The sequence below is a fragment of the Pseudopipra pipra genome, chromosome Z (assembly GCF_036250125.1).
Source record: "Pseudopipra pipra isolate bDixPip1 chromosome Z, bDixPip1.hap1, whole genome shotgun sequence".
Taxonomy (NCBI): Eukaryota; Metazoa; Chordata; class Aves; order Passeriformes; family Pipridae; genus Pseudopipra; species Pseudopipra pipra.
The window spans coordinates 2,169,715-2,184,024 of NC_087581.1; the positions used below are offsets into that span (position 1 = coordinate 2,169,715).

General features: G+C 43.3%; 1 long non-coding RNA gene across 1 annotated transcript; it reads left to right on the top strand.

Moving 5' to 3' along the window:
• Positions 1 to 1,586: 1,586 nt before the first annotated feature.
• Positions 1,587 to 9,173, top strand: LOC135407834 (uncharacterized). The gene is made up of 3 exons (XR_010427038.1): positions 1,587 to 1,848; positions 3,633 to 3,748; positions 8,934 to 9,173. It is a non-coding gene; the product is annotated as an uncharacterized LOC135407834 (long non-coding RNA).
• Positions 9,174 to 14,310: the final 5,137 nt, after the last annotated feature.

The window sequence follows — 14,310 nt, forward strand, 5'->3', positions numbered from 1 at the left end:
CAGCTCTTACAGAGGTGGTGATCACAGTCGATGTATATTTTCATTGACATGAAGAGTTTGTTCAGCCTGGATTATTTGCCAGCCACAATTACACAGCACAGAGATGACTTTAAACACAGGACCCCTCGCCCGCTCTGCTGTCTCCTGGGTAGGCAGGAGGCATATTAGGAAATTGCTCAGATAATGTTAAAGAGGATGGATTTGTGATTATGGCGTTTTGACCCACCCGGTAGCCTGCCCTTGGAGCTCTACATAACAGGTCTTCCCTGTGTCTTTTCAAGCAGTTAATTTTGTGGCCAAGTCCCTGAACTCTCTTCCCATTCCTTTTTCACGTGTAGGGCTGTTTGCTTCTCTGCCATCCAGTCATCTGGCGAATGCTTGCTCAAGGACACCGCGGAAGATTTGTGCTAATAATGAAAAGCTTGAAGGGGGCAAGAGATTTTGCCCAGGAAAAATAATGTCGATCCACTCTGTTGTGTCTCTGTCCCATTGAGAAGGGGGAGCTAATAACAGAAAGGTTAGCTAACAGGCTGGCTTCTTTCTAGGGGCTGTGGCCACGTGGATTAATGCGTTATATTAATCTAAGCAAAATTCTCAGCTACCTTGTAAGGATTCAGGGTTTTAAAATATTTGCTTCTATATTTTTAGTTTACAAAGAGGGGTTTTTTTTCCCCCAGTCTCACCATCTTCTTCTGTCACAGGCTGACAACCGGGAAAAGAGAGCGGGATATTTCCGCACTGCTTCTTTGCCTTAATATCGGGATATTTTCAGCAGCCAAAGGAGAACACATTTCCAGGTTTGGGGGGGTTGAGGCTGGCTTTTTCTTTTTTTTTTTTTTTTTCCTTTGTGTGTTTGTTTCTCTTTGCACCACAAACCGCACGGAGGGGCCGGGAGGGTTGTGCATTACATAAGAGTGGCCCTCCACGCTTTAATGTGGGTCTGCGCCGTGCCATGCAGCGAACATAATGTGTCCTCCCAGGGACAATTTGCATAAAGGATAAATAAGAGAATCACAATGTGAAGTTTATTCATTTTTAAATCCTGCAGCGTTTGTGATTGAAGGCCCAAGCTCAGATGTTTTCCTGATGTGTACCATTAAGAGTCAGGGCTTTGCCTAATGTCTCTTCTGTTACTGCAGGGGGATGTAATGTGCAGTATTTCTCCACACTGGAGTATCATTTTCAGTGTATTCCACTCGGCTAGGGAGTGAGGAACTGCAGGCTGCATTATCTTGTACCGGGCCCACTCTCCTTAATTTGCTGTAACCGAGCCAGCACATTAAATACAAAACATATTGATGTTCTCTGAGAACCCTTGAGGGTCTTTACCCTTCCCTGTCAAAGGAACTGTGCAATCCAGGAGGAAAGGAAAAAAAAAAAAGGCATTTTGCCATGGTGAAAATAGTTGCGCTGCTGGCACGGCTTGGCTGACATAACACTGAGCTTCCATTTACCTCACTTAGAGGGGAAAGTCATAACAAAAGCCATTTTACCTCGCAGCTCCAGATCAGGGTCAGCAGAGAGAAGTGATCTGAACCCCAGCTTGGGTGGTAACAAAGGTAACAAAGGTGCTAATACTGCACACTCCTAAATTTGCTGAAGTCACAGAATCATAGAATGATTCAGGTTGGAAAAGACCCTTAAGGTCATAGAACCGTGTAATATTTTGTGTTAAGCGACCCCAAAGATCCTCTAGCTCCAACCATTAACCTGACATTGCCAATTCTCCCACCAAATGTCCACTCTCATGATCTCACAGATGAAATCTGGTGGTTAAAGGGTCTGGTTCTACATGGGGCACCACAGGCAGGAACCCATACAGGGCATCTCAGCAATTCCCTGGTAAAGGTGTGTAGGCTTGGGCCAACGTGATGACCCACGTTCAGATCTGACTTTGGTTGTCCTGTTTAAGGGTTAAGTTTCTTTTTGGGCCTGCTACCAAAAAAAAAAAAAAAAAATAATATGTCATTATGGAGAACAAAAGCTAAAGTGTGCATGATCTGCCAGACCTGCCTTTCTCCCATCACCAGTAAAAACTGTAATAGAGGTACCCCAATACCCCAACACCCCACGTCAGCTTGCAAGCTCTAGCCCTGTGTAACTGCAGAATGTTGCCTTGCATTAACCAAAGTGGGTTTTGTGGGTTTGGGGACCACAATTTTAGCACAAAGCTTTTCAGCACATTAAAAGGGAACATTTGAAAGTCCAGCAACTGATTCTTCATCACCAACAAGTCTGGGCTTTCCTCATCTTTAGATCTGAAGTCTCTGTGGTTACAAGTCAAGTTGTTGCCCTTTGGCTTCTGGAGGTGGTTAACAGCATCTGCCTCATTGGCACCAGAACTGATGAAATGTGGTGGTTTGGGGATTTGCATCCTGTGATTGACAGTCTTTAGTGCCTGAGAGGGAATGAACTTAGCTAAAAGGTTTCCTGTATTTGGAAGAATTTGTAAGGTCTGTCGTGTTGGCTCTCTTGAGGTTCTCTAAGACAAGAATTTCAGCCTTCCCATATTCAGAAGGTCTCTACCCCCAACCTGCTTGTGGTCGTGTAACTTGTAAAGACTGGACACAACCATGGAGATTTCTATTTTATTATCAATTTTGGGTGAAACAAGGAAATAGGAAAAAAAAATAGCAGGGATACTTTTATAGACTCACACGCATGGATAGTAAGGTAATAGAGGCTTCTTTAAGAAATTAACATAGAAGTAGTATTGTTACGCAGTTTCTGTGAAAATTGTGTATAGTACAAATCTCTTTACTGATTACTCAGTTTACCCGGTAAATTCCCTGGGCATTCATCCATTTTTACATGAAATCATGTACTTTCTATTGGATTAACTGAGGGTTATCACTCATCTCGATCTCAGAAAGTCAGACCCAGAAGTGAAGGTTTGACACCATATCCTGCCATGCCTTTGAGGAGGGAGTTTAGACTGCATGTGTTGTGTACATTTCTCTGGGAACAGCAACCCAGGGTTTCCCAGTGCCAGACCCAGTGATTTCAGATGACACAAACTTCAGCTTAAGACCCAGGATAGACCATACTGCCACAAAAACAGCCAAAAACCTCCTTTCTTTTAGACAACAACAAAAACCCATAAGGAACATCTTTTTAAAATGTATCGCTTTGAGGAGAGAAAAAACCCAAAGCAAGCCTAAGATAGAATTCCTAAGCTTGAGACATTGTCTTTTTTTTTGTTTTTTCCTACTAAAAGCTCAAGTCTGGCTCATTGAGGTACATGATATTTGCCATGGGTAATGTTTATTCCAAACCATTTTATGCAGCTCTAACCACAATCCTTCCAAGCCTGTGCAACGATTTGTTGTCTGTAGTTTTAGAAGGTGTTTGGGTGGTGAGATGACACTGATTGCCCCCACAGCCATCACTTGTAGAGGGTTTTTGTGCCCCATATGTGGCATTTCCCTTTTGTGTGCTTTTTGGAGCGGAGGGAAAGACTTTATGTAAGTCAGAAAATATTTTGTGAAATAAATTCCAAGGAGGGTGGAGGAAGAATCTTAGGTGAGAAAGTGCTTAGGTGACCTTGCTATCATTTACAACCAGTAGTAAGGAACCATGTAGCAGTTGTTGGGTTTGGTTATTTGAAAGAATTGTTGTGGTTAATCCAACAGAGACCATTTTTCTGCATGGATCAGGAAGATCCATTTTCCACCCAGCAAAGAGGGGCCAATTTCCCTGTTCGCGTGACCTCTTGAAGCAAACTGGTGCCATGAAGGAAGCAGAAGAAGTAAGTAGGAAATAAATTCATCCAGACAAGACACTGACTCTGTAGATTTGGGCTTTAGTGTTTATCCCGTGGTCTTTTCAAAAAGCAATTTTTATTGTTTGTTTGTTTTTATGTTGGTTTTGTGTTTATGTAGGTTTTGTGTTTGTTTTTTTGTTTGGTTGGTTTTTTTGTAGGGGTTTTTTGTTCTTTTTTTTTTTTTTTTTTTTTTTGGTGGGCCAGGGGTTCAGCACTGGTGGTTTTTGATGTTTGGTTTTCTTTTTTTACTGCACTGGGGTGATGCCCACGAGTCAGAACAATCAGTGGCTGCGCATTGTTGAGCTGCGTGGTGGATCTGTTCCTGTGTAGAGGAGTCCATGCTGGGAAGCTGCTGGATCTGACTCCAGTAGGTCCCACATTCTCCCATCTCAGCTCCTCCTCACCCTGAATTAGCTCTGATTCCTCCCAGCCACTCCTCTCTCCTGGTGGACATCCCAGCTCTTACGCCATCCCTTACCAGGCAGCAGTTGCCAGTTGTCACCAAACCACCCCCAAAACCTCTCCACAGGTAGACTGGACATCAGTGGGAAGACCAGCCCCATAACAGCAGTAACACCTCATCTGTTTAATTCACATGTAGCCTGTGGCCCCTGGAGAGGCTCTTCCAACCTCAATAATTATCCCACCAGAGCAGCCAAATGCCATCTCCAGTTGACACTAGTTCTTTACCTTACTGAGGCCCTTGTTTTGAAAGTTGATTAATGAACATACTGAAGTAGGTAAAATATTGTTGGGGACAGGTTGTGTAATGGCACAAGACAGCTTTCACTGACATCTCCATAAAACTATTTTCTTAAAATAATTTTTTTTTGTCTGTTTGTTTCCCTGCGGTCTCTGTGTGTCACAGAATCACAGAATGCTTTGGGCTGCGAAGGACATTTAAGACCATCTCATTCCATCCCTCTTCCATGGGCAGGGACACCTTCCAGTGGACCAGGTTGCTCCAAGCCCTGTCCAACCTGCCCTTGAACATTTCAGGCTCACCTCCAGGCTGGTGTCTGTACAATACCTGACACAATGGACAGCTTGAGTCCAGGGCTTCCTCACAGTGCTGGGAGGGAATTGCAAGAAATAGTTTAAGGTCAGCACTGGTTTTCCTTCTTTAGAGAGTAAATGCAACAGAATTTTATTACGTGAACTGGCTTGGTCAGGGGAGATTTCTTGTTACTCATAGCAAAATTCAGCTGGGGGAATTTCAGAAGCTCTCTCACAAGATGGGAAGTAGCAGCACTTTATTAACTCAGGCACTGAGATCCCTTACACAGTGAGGAAGCTGGTTTTGAGTCTCTGGTGGCACTGAAATACATGGATGATAACTTTTCTTCTCTCCTCCCACTGGTGCACTCCAGTTCGTCTCACTGATGCCAGGACTCCAGGAACACCTCAGGAATGGTCAGGACTTAGATGCTGGGACACCTTTCCATCGAGACAAGGGATGCCATGTGCACCTTTTGCTGTGCTTTGCAACCCTCCCCCCACACTGAACCCCAACCCCAGGGTGACCCCACAGCCCCCTTCCAGAGCTACCAGCCCCAACATCTGCTCCAGGGGACGAGCCCAATGTGATGCTTGCCTGGTGAAGCAAATGTAAAAAAGAACCAGTGGAGAGCTCCAACACGGGCTTAAAAATTGAGTGGAAGATTCATCCATGTCTTCCCTGTAAAATACACCCCAAGTTCAGCCTCTGCCTCTGCTTTCTCCCTCCCCACGACCCCTGCAAAGCCCTAACCCTCGTGGTTTAGTGCTATCCAGGGGGGTGTGTGCGTGTCTGTGTATGTCTGTGGTGGTGGTTTTTTTTTTTTCCAGAGTGACTTGTTTGTGCTGTCATCAGCCGTTGTTTTGGTAAATGGTGAGTTAAACAGATATATCCAAGCGTAAAATCTAAAAAATGTTCCCTGTGGGCGCCTGGGGGGTGTTGTTTGAAATCAACTACATATCAATTGAGCGGCGGCGAGCGGATCCGATGATAAATTCCAGTCCACAGACGCCTTATAAATTACATTTTTTTGTTCACGATCTAGCCTCATCTCAGCTCCCCAGAGGCCCTTAGACTGAGAACTATGATTGTGTTGGAGAAATGTTTGCTCAGCTTGAGCGATGCCATTAGTGTTACATGTGCCAGGCCGCTCTCGCCGGCACCCCCCACTTCCACCCCTCCATCCCCCCCAGTCCCAATCCGATCCCCCTCCCTCTTCCTCCCTTCGACAAAATGCAATATGTGCCTGGTAATTTTTCTGTTCATTATCTCATTGTTTTCTGTAAGTACAAGGTTAGATTGAATTACTGCAGGCTCTATTGTCTATTTGTAATTCTCCTTCCATGCCGTGCTACTAATGAATGGGCAATTTAGTCAAATCTTTGTAACGGCTTCTTCTGTGCGTCAGCCACTTAATTACTCTGAGCTTTTCTCACTGCTGCTTTATTGCATGGAAACTCAGGCTGCTTCCAGGTCTTTGCTAGGGGAACTCCAGCTCCAAGAGAAGGGAAAAAAAACCCCAACCATAACAATAACCAGCACAGATTATCTTGATTCCGCGGTGTAGCGGCATCCTCGGCACACAGGACTTTCCCCTCCCTTGCGGTTTGTTTGCTCTGTAGTTAGTGTTTTTATTGTGTGTGCACAGAGGAAACCATCACCGTGTAAATTAGTCAAAGTGCGTCTCAGGTGTGAAGGTGGCCGAGACCCTTTAACGTGATGGGAGCCAGAAAAAAGGGAAAATTAATAAATGGACAGGATACACCCCACTCCATGCAACTCCACTGAAGCTGAGGTGATAATCTCCCTCTATGTCAGGATCTCCAAAACCTGAATTTAGCTTGATTTTGCTACTGGGGCAGAAACTGTGCTCTTTCTGTTTGTTTGCAGAAAGCATACGCTCACCTTTGTGTTTAAGCATCCAATATTTCGATCTGCGAACGAGGGACAGGGTGTGGGAATAAATACATTTTAAAATCCATTCAATAGAATTAATCACGATTGTCTATAACTAGCAGTCAGATAGGTATGTGTAGAAAGCTTTGGAACAGCCCCCCCTGTGCAATAATTACTCTGTCTTTTCCTTAATAAGAGGATAAAAAGAATGGAAACAAGAGGAAATAAAGGAGTTTAAAAGAAAGTACTGTGAAATATAAATAATATTGTGACAGATTATCTCCATGCATGATCTGACTCACCTATTTAAATTCCTAAAGAGACTCTATTCCTTTCTTCAGTGACTGAAATACTCAGAGGCTGACGGAGCGCAGGATCAGGCTCAGAGTCATGGGCAAGTAGACTTGATCTGTATTTGAACTCCACTTTATCTGTGTGTTTAAAGTGGATACCAATGCCTTATATCAATCACACTTTTAGCAAACTGTGATTTTTGTAACATTAGTTTAACATTTTATTTTTACCTTTGCACAAGGTTTATTGTCTCAATGGAGGAAATGCTCTAACAGTCTCTCTCCAATCCTGTTCCAATTTATATATACATGTTGTTGAGTGAAATCCAAACTTTTGGTTGCACTTTATGGTCACATTTCTCAATTTTTATTTCAAAATTGGAACTTTGAATTTGAACTGGGATTCATTAATTTCTGTCACCTTGACCTTTTACAGAGGGTTTTATATTCACATGACAGACAGGCATAGACTTCATATTGATTTTGCACAGAGGATCTGCATGCTCAGTGATCTAAAAAGACACTTAATATGCAAACAGTAAGTTCAACAATGACTCCTATGGCTGGAAAAGAAATTCCAATTAAAATTCTATTTTGCATGATTTTCAGGGAATGGACTTATCCCTCAAAACTGTTATGAATTGATAGGGAAGATCTTGCAGGCTCTGTAAGAGTACAGAAAGGTTTATAATAAATTACTGTAATTATTAATGATTAGAAAGGTCTTTTAAAAGACTTTCCAAAGAATTTTCCTATAGGGGAATTTCCCAACCCCTGGAGACAGATTGCTGAAAAGAGCTGCATGCTGAAAACTCAGCACAAAGACATTGTGAGAGACTGAGAGGTTTTGACTGATGCTGATGTTCATCCTTGACCCTAAAAGTCAAAACCTTCACCAGTCCAGGAGCAGTTGGCATGTGGAGAGGGGCTACATCTCCCCTCCACGTGGCACTGGGATGGGGTGTGTGCCTGGGACAATCCTCAGTGCCCATCCCACAAACTCCTGGCTGCTCTCTTGTCCCTCGGCTGGGATTTGGTTTAACAGCTCTCATGGTGGGACCTCACTTGAGCTTCATGATAGACACGTGTGCCTCTAGTACCCCGCTCTTCCCCAGGCCAGACCCTAAAGGTACTGGCCATCCAATGCCTATTGCTTACAGCAGGAGCTGGGTTCTGACTTACTGTGGGGAATCTGCTCCTAAAAGCTTAAATTTCTTAGATTTCAGTAGAAATCAAAAAACCCCACATTTTTTACGTGATTGCAAAAAAATAATTCACTGCACAGATGCCACAGATTTTGGCCAGGATGCAAATGAGAGCCTTTGTGCCAACCTCCAAACCAAATCCTCATTTCATTAAAAGTTCATTTTAATCCCATCAGCGTGAGCAGGCCAGGCTGACTGTAGCTTTTGACACGCTTTTCTCCCTCTTGAGCCCCGGGGAAGACACCAAGGAGACAACTGTGGCATTGCAACAGAACGAGGGGTGATGGTTTTAAACCAAAGGAGGATTGAGTTAGATGAGATACAAGGAAGATGTTTTCTGCAATGAGGGTGATAAAACACTGGCACGGGTTGCCCAGAGAAGCTGTGGTTGCCCCATCCCTGGAAGCACCCAAGGCCAGGTTGGACAGGGCTTTGAGCAACCTGGGATAGTGGAAGGTGTCCCTGCCCATGGCAGGGGGACTGGAACAGGATGATCTTTAAGGTCTTTTCCAACCCAACCATTCAATGGCCCTGTGGCCATGGAATTGCATGACTGTGCCACAAGGGGCTGTCCAGGTCTCACTGGACCAGTGGCTCTGTGCTCGGCTCTGCTGCAGTGCTCGTTGTGCAGGAATAAGGGGATTTCCCCTGGCTCCTGCATCAGCGAGTGTTGGATTTCTAACCACCCCTTGCTTGTGCCACCCACAGAACTGAAAGCACCACATGCCTTCAGAAACACATATCATTAAATAACGGCTCATTTCTGTTTGTGTTTACAGAATAGCTGAAACTGGGGAGAGAGGCAGCCCTAGAGCGAGCTGGTGCCCTGTGGACTGAGATAGGCTCTTTGCCTGCTTTGTTATAATACTTCATTGGAACTGACACATTGATAGCCACAGTTTTTCTAGGAAGTGACCTTCATGCTGCCCATTGATTCCCAGTGGCCATCAACTCCTTGCAATTGGAATGACAGGCCAGGTTAAAGGTCAGTCCTTAAATAAAGCTTCTGGATTACTAAACACCTGAAGTTCAAATGAAAATGGAAATCTGCACCTCATTTTATGTGACATGTTACTGCTAATGACACTTCGGGATCTTAAACGGCTCCTGCTCTTTAACTCATGCACACGTTTCACTCGATAGCCCCTTAAACCACCTCCTTTCCCTGCTGCTGCTGGACCCTTCCAGGACAGGCAGCAAGGAAAAGCAATGTCCCTGGGATATATGGCTTCTGGGGGAAAAAAAGCTTTCTCAGGAAAAGACATCAGAAGCAATTAAAACATTTGCCTTTCAAGTGATGGCCAGAAACAATCATTCCCTTAATTAAGATTCACAGCAAAAGGATTTTATTTACATGAGCTGTGTGGCATTAAAAAGGCCCCCATTTGTACAGTCATGGAAGTTGGATGTTTTTTGTTTGCCTCTTTACCTTCTCCTCTAAATTTTTGTTCATTTTCTGCACCTCGACCTGAGTGGGAAACATTGGTAGACAAGACAGTGCACTTCTCATTGCATCTTCACAAGCATTTATACCATTCTATAAAAAAATACTTTGACAGATTCTGCTAATTTACTCCTACGATATTGTAACATCTCTAGTTTCCAGCTGAGATTAGTGTACCCTTGTGCCAGATGCAGTATATACTCCCTGTGAGATGTACTGCCGGCCCCAAAAATCACACTGGCTAGGTAATAACATGAAGCTGTTTGCCCCAGGGTAGGTTCATCTTCTGCAAGTGTCAGAATGTGCTGGACATGTCAGCATGCCCATATTTCTTAATCCACAGGCCCAAGTGTTTAATAAATGACCACAAAATAAGTTAAAGCTGCCTTGATGGCGCTGCAGCTCAGTGGCAGGGTATGGCCTGCATCCATGCTCTTGATCTCATCCTCCAGTGAAAGATTGCCTTGTCCAAAATATTTGCCTGAAGGAATCTCTGGACCACCCTAAAGCTCAAGTCATGCCTGGAAATTGACTGAGGACTAGTTGCTTGGCCAAAGCAGGACCCAGGTCTGTTCTGACAGTCTGAAGTGTAGTGACCAAGTTCCCATGTGTCTTTAATCTGCCCTGCAAATTTGCCTCAGGTTGTGCCAGGGGAGGTTTAGGTTGGACATTAGGGAAAATTCCTTGATGAAAAGGGTTGTCCAGCCCCGGCACAGGCTGTCCAAGGCAGTGGTGGAATCCCCATCCCTGGAGGGGTTTAAAAGCCATGTGGATGTGGCACTTGGGGACACAGGTTAGTGGTGGCCTTGGCAGTGCTGGGTTGGGTTTGATAATCTTAGGTTGGGGTTTTCCAAATATAAGCAATTCTATGATTCTTTCGTTCTGTAAAATTCGTTGTGGGCACCTGTTTGTGTGAGATTATGCTTTTCTTGCTTCAGAGGATCAGCACTGGGAAAATGGCTGGATGAGGAGGGAACACTTAATCCCACAATCTCGCAGGTCCTCTACAGCCTCAGGTGTATGCACTATTAGGTCACCTAAATAAAGGATATTTTGGAAGGCAGGCATCTGGAATATGGATGGATGCCTTATGGTGAGAAAACAATGTCAGAATGTAGCTTGAATTATTCCACAAGTTACAGACCATTCTTAATACCAGAGACTTACCAGCAGGCATTACGTGGATAATGTGGATATGGCATTTGGGGATATTGTTTAACGGTGACCATGGTGGTTCTGGGTTAAGGTTTGGAATCTGTGATCTAAGAGGGCTTTTCCAACCTTAATGATTCTGTGATTCTACCATCAGTAGCAAAATATGCAGCAGGTTATGTTGACTTCTACTTAAAGGTCCCTGCTGCCTCTGCCACTGCTCTACTGGGGGGCTGCAGGGACTTCACAGTGGTCATTTTGGGGGGTTTTCTGGTGCCCATCTGCAGCAGGAATAGCTTAATTGCTGTCCATGCTGGCATCTCTTGCCAAGGGGCCGGGGGCTGGGTGGAAAAGGCATTGAGTTAAGCTCTTGTTGCTGGATGTGGTGCCCCCAGGCAGCGGCTGCGGGAAGAGGGAGCTGCGGTGTCGTAACCGTCCAGGTGATGAATGGTCTCTCATCCCCTCCCCTGTCAGCCTGACACCACTCACCAGCACTAAATTAATCTAAACAACACTGTGCAGCACGGATACTGCCAGGGTTTGTTAATGCCCAGCTAATAAAGTAGGAACAGCAGAGCCACTGAGCATCATTTCATGAAGTGCTTTAAGCGCACGTTAAAGGGCTGGGAACGCTTACACCAAAGAGTGTGCTTGCTCACTGTCTGCTTTAAACATCTGTTGGTTTGGGTGGTGTTTCCTCATGTAAATACTGGGATTTCTGGTAAAACCCCCTGAAATTTCTAAAAGCATAGTTTAAAATAAGTAAGAAGAAAATTATCCCAGCCAAAATCAGGGCATTAACTTAAAAAATAAGGTGATCTCTCAAAATAACCCTTTGGTTCTGTACATTTACTTAAAAAAAAAAAAAATTAAATCTAGTCTCACCTATTAAAATCTAAGGAAAATTTCTGTGTTAATGTCGGTACAATAGAACTTGTCTCAAATAACCTTCCAAAAAATGTTTAAAATGTTTCCCATGGCCAGAGACCTTACACTGAATTTCAGCCAGTAGCAAATTTTTTGCAGCCAGTGTTGTAAATCAAAACTGGATTTCTGATGAAAGTGCTGACACAACTTTAACTGTAACAGTACTTTCAGGCAAAACTGTAAAGAAATTAGAGTCCTACACTCTGATGCCACATCCAGAACTGTATTTTTTTTACCTTCCTCTCAAATATCAGAGCAATGGTGAGAAATAGTGTAATCGTTGTGTAAATCAGAGTGTAGATATCTGCTATACCTAGTGAAATTCTACAATATAAACTCTTTTGTTAGACATATCAGGAGATCAAATAGTCAATTTTATTATTTTTTTAAAAAAACTCTGCAAAATACCAGCTCTGTGTGTGCAAGCAGCTACTCAGGTCAACCAACATCCCATTTGCTCCCTGACTGGAAAACTGACAGTTCTAAAATATTTAAAAAACAGTTACTGGTGGTTAAAAGCTGTTCCTGGCCCAACATCTAGACAGAGCATCCATTTGTTCTAACATTCTTGAAATTTGTGAGAAACTGCAAATTTTTCCATTAGTATCTGGAAATTAACTACTGGAAACACATGACTCCTTTGAGGCAGAGACACCTTGACCTGGGTCCTGCTCCAACAAAACAGGCAAGTGATACAATTTTGGGAACATCAGTGGTCCCCAGAAGGGACCACTTGTCCATGAAAGTTTGCACAAGCACAGAGATGTTTTGAAGGACATTGACCTTTGGAGGTGTGTGAGCCTTGACCTTTCCATCACTTGGGATGTTATGGCAATTCAAAGTGGGGTTTGCTTGGAAACAGAATGAAAATTAGGATTCTGATGAAAATTTTAAACTTCTCAGAAAGCAGTGGTTGGAGGAGTATCAGAAGGATTCTACTCAAAGGTGTCCCACATCCAAAGGGGTCTGAAAATTCCCCAGCAACAATTAAAAAATCCCTGATTCTTCTGAGCAGAAATATTTCTGAGACAATAAGTTTCTTTTTCAGTGAAATTCCACAGAAAAATAAGGTTTTCCATTGGAAATCTGCCTGGCTCCCTACCAGTTTACTGCTGTGTTCCAGAGACTGCAATATAAGCATGTGTTATCCAAAGGATTTAACAAGTTCTTCCTTAGTATCATCAAAGGAAGGACATGGAAATCAATTCCCTTGCCTGTTCCCCATGAATTTTGGTCCAAGTCCAGGACTGAACACCATGATTCTTGAAACCCAGAAACTGGGAAAATGCATGGAAGTATGGTTCTAAGCAACCTAAAGGCCCTGTTAACCTTTCTTGTGGTGATTGATTCAGTTGCTCCCTTTCGGAGTTTCTGGATTAGAGACAGCTAAGACACAGAGGACAACTGTTACAACAATGCAGGGCCACTTTTAAAGATAATAAACAATTTACAGGCATTAAAACTTACTGTCTATTTGCTGATCCTGCAGTGTAGTGTCCTGCAGGGAGGATGGGAAATGCTTATTCTTGCTCTCCTCAGCCACAACACGGCATTCACTTTATTTTCTATAGAATGGTGGCTCTGCATTTATCTCTCCAAGGCTGAGTTACTTGAGTTAATTGTTTTATGTGCCTGCTTCTCTGTAGGGTATGAACTGGAAGGGAATCTGGCTTGCTTTCCTCTTGAAATTCTATTTCTCTAGTGGTTACAAAAATGAAAACAGGTTTGTCCCTCTGTTTGCCATTCCATCATGTTTGGATTTTTTATTGTTATTCAAGGATAGGCATCCCTGAGAGCCACCACTGAGCCGTTGTGGCTCCAAATCTCATCAGCTGGAAGTGGGCAGAGCTGAAATAAGTGTCACTGTCCAGCTGGGGTCCTAAACAGGGGTTGTATGATACCGACTGGTGCTCAGTCTTACTGTCCCTTGAAAACTGTTGTTGAGTAAAATAGTGTTACTTGTCCCCTAACTGACAGCCACCACAGTTTTAAAAGGTGGCAGTAAAATGGATGCAGGAATAACTAACAAGAAATAACTTCAAGGAACACTATAATTCATACAGACTTTTTTGGGAATAACTTGATGTTTGACTCAACTATTAAAAGGTTGGAAGGAATTTATGAGAGTATAAATCCTTTCCTGAATGTTTCAGAGTAATTGGTGGCTTGGAAATGGCAGGTTTTTTTAGGTCAAATGGGATATTTCAAAGACTGTCAACCAAAATATCTTGCTTTTTTGGAAGACTTTCTAACAAAAGCAAAGGAAAAGTAAGAGTGGAGATGGCATTTAAAGCCAAAAGGTCCATACCCTAATGGGCTGCAAAGTCATCTGTCCTACATGCTCATTTATACCCTCTGTGAACATACTAGGGAACAAATGAAGCCTTTTCATCTCAAACACTGTGCAATGAACCGTTTTAAATCTTTTTCCAATCAGGTGAGAGCACTACACTGACTCTGAATTACCAAAAAGTTTCGGTTGATCGCAAACTGCATTTCCTCACAGGTGAACCATTTTCCCCCAAAATTAAAACACTTGCTGTCCCTGCCTCACCGTTTATAAATATCACCATAAGTGTGATAATATTCTGATTAAACTCTATATTTTGCGTGATGACTTCAGGCCAGTGAGG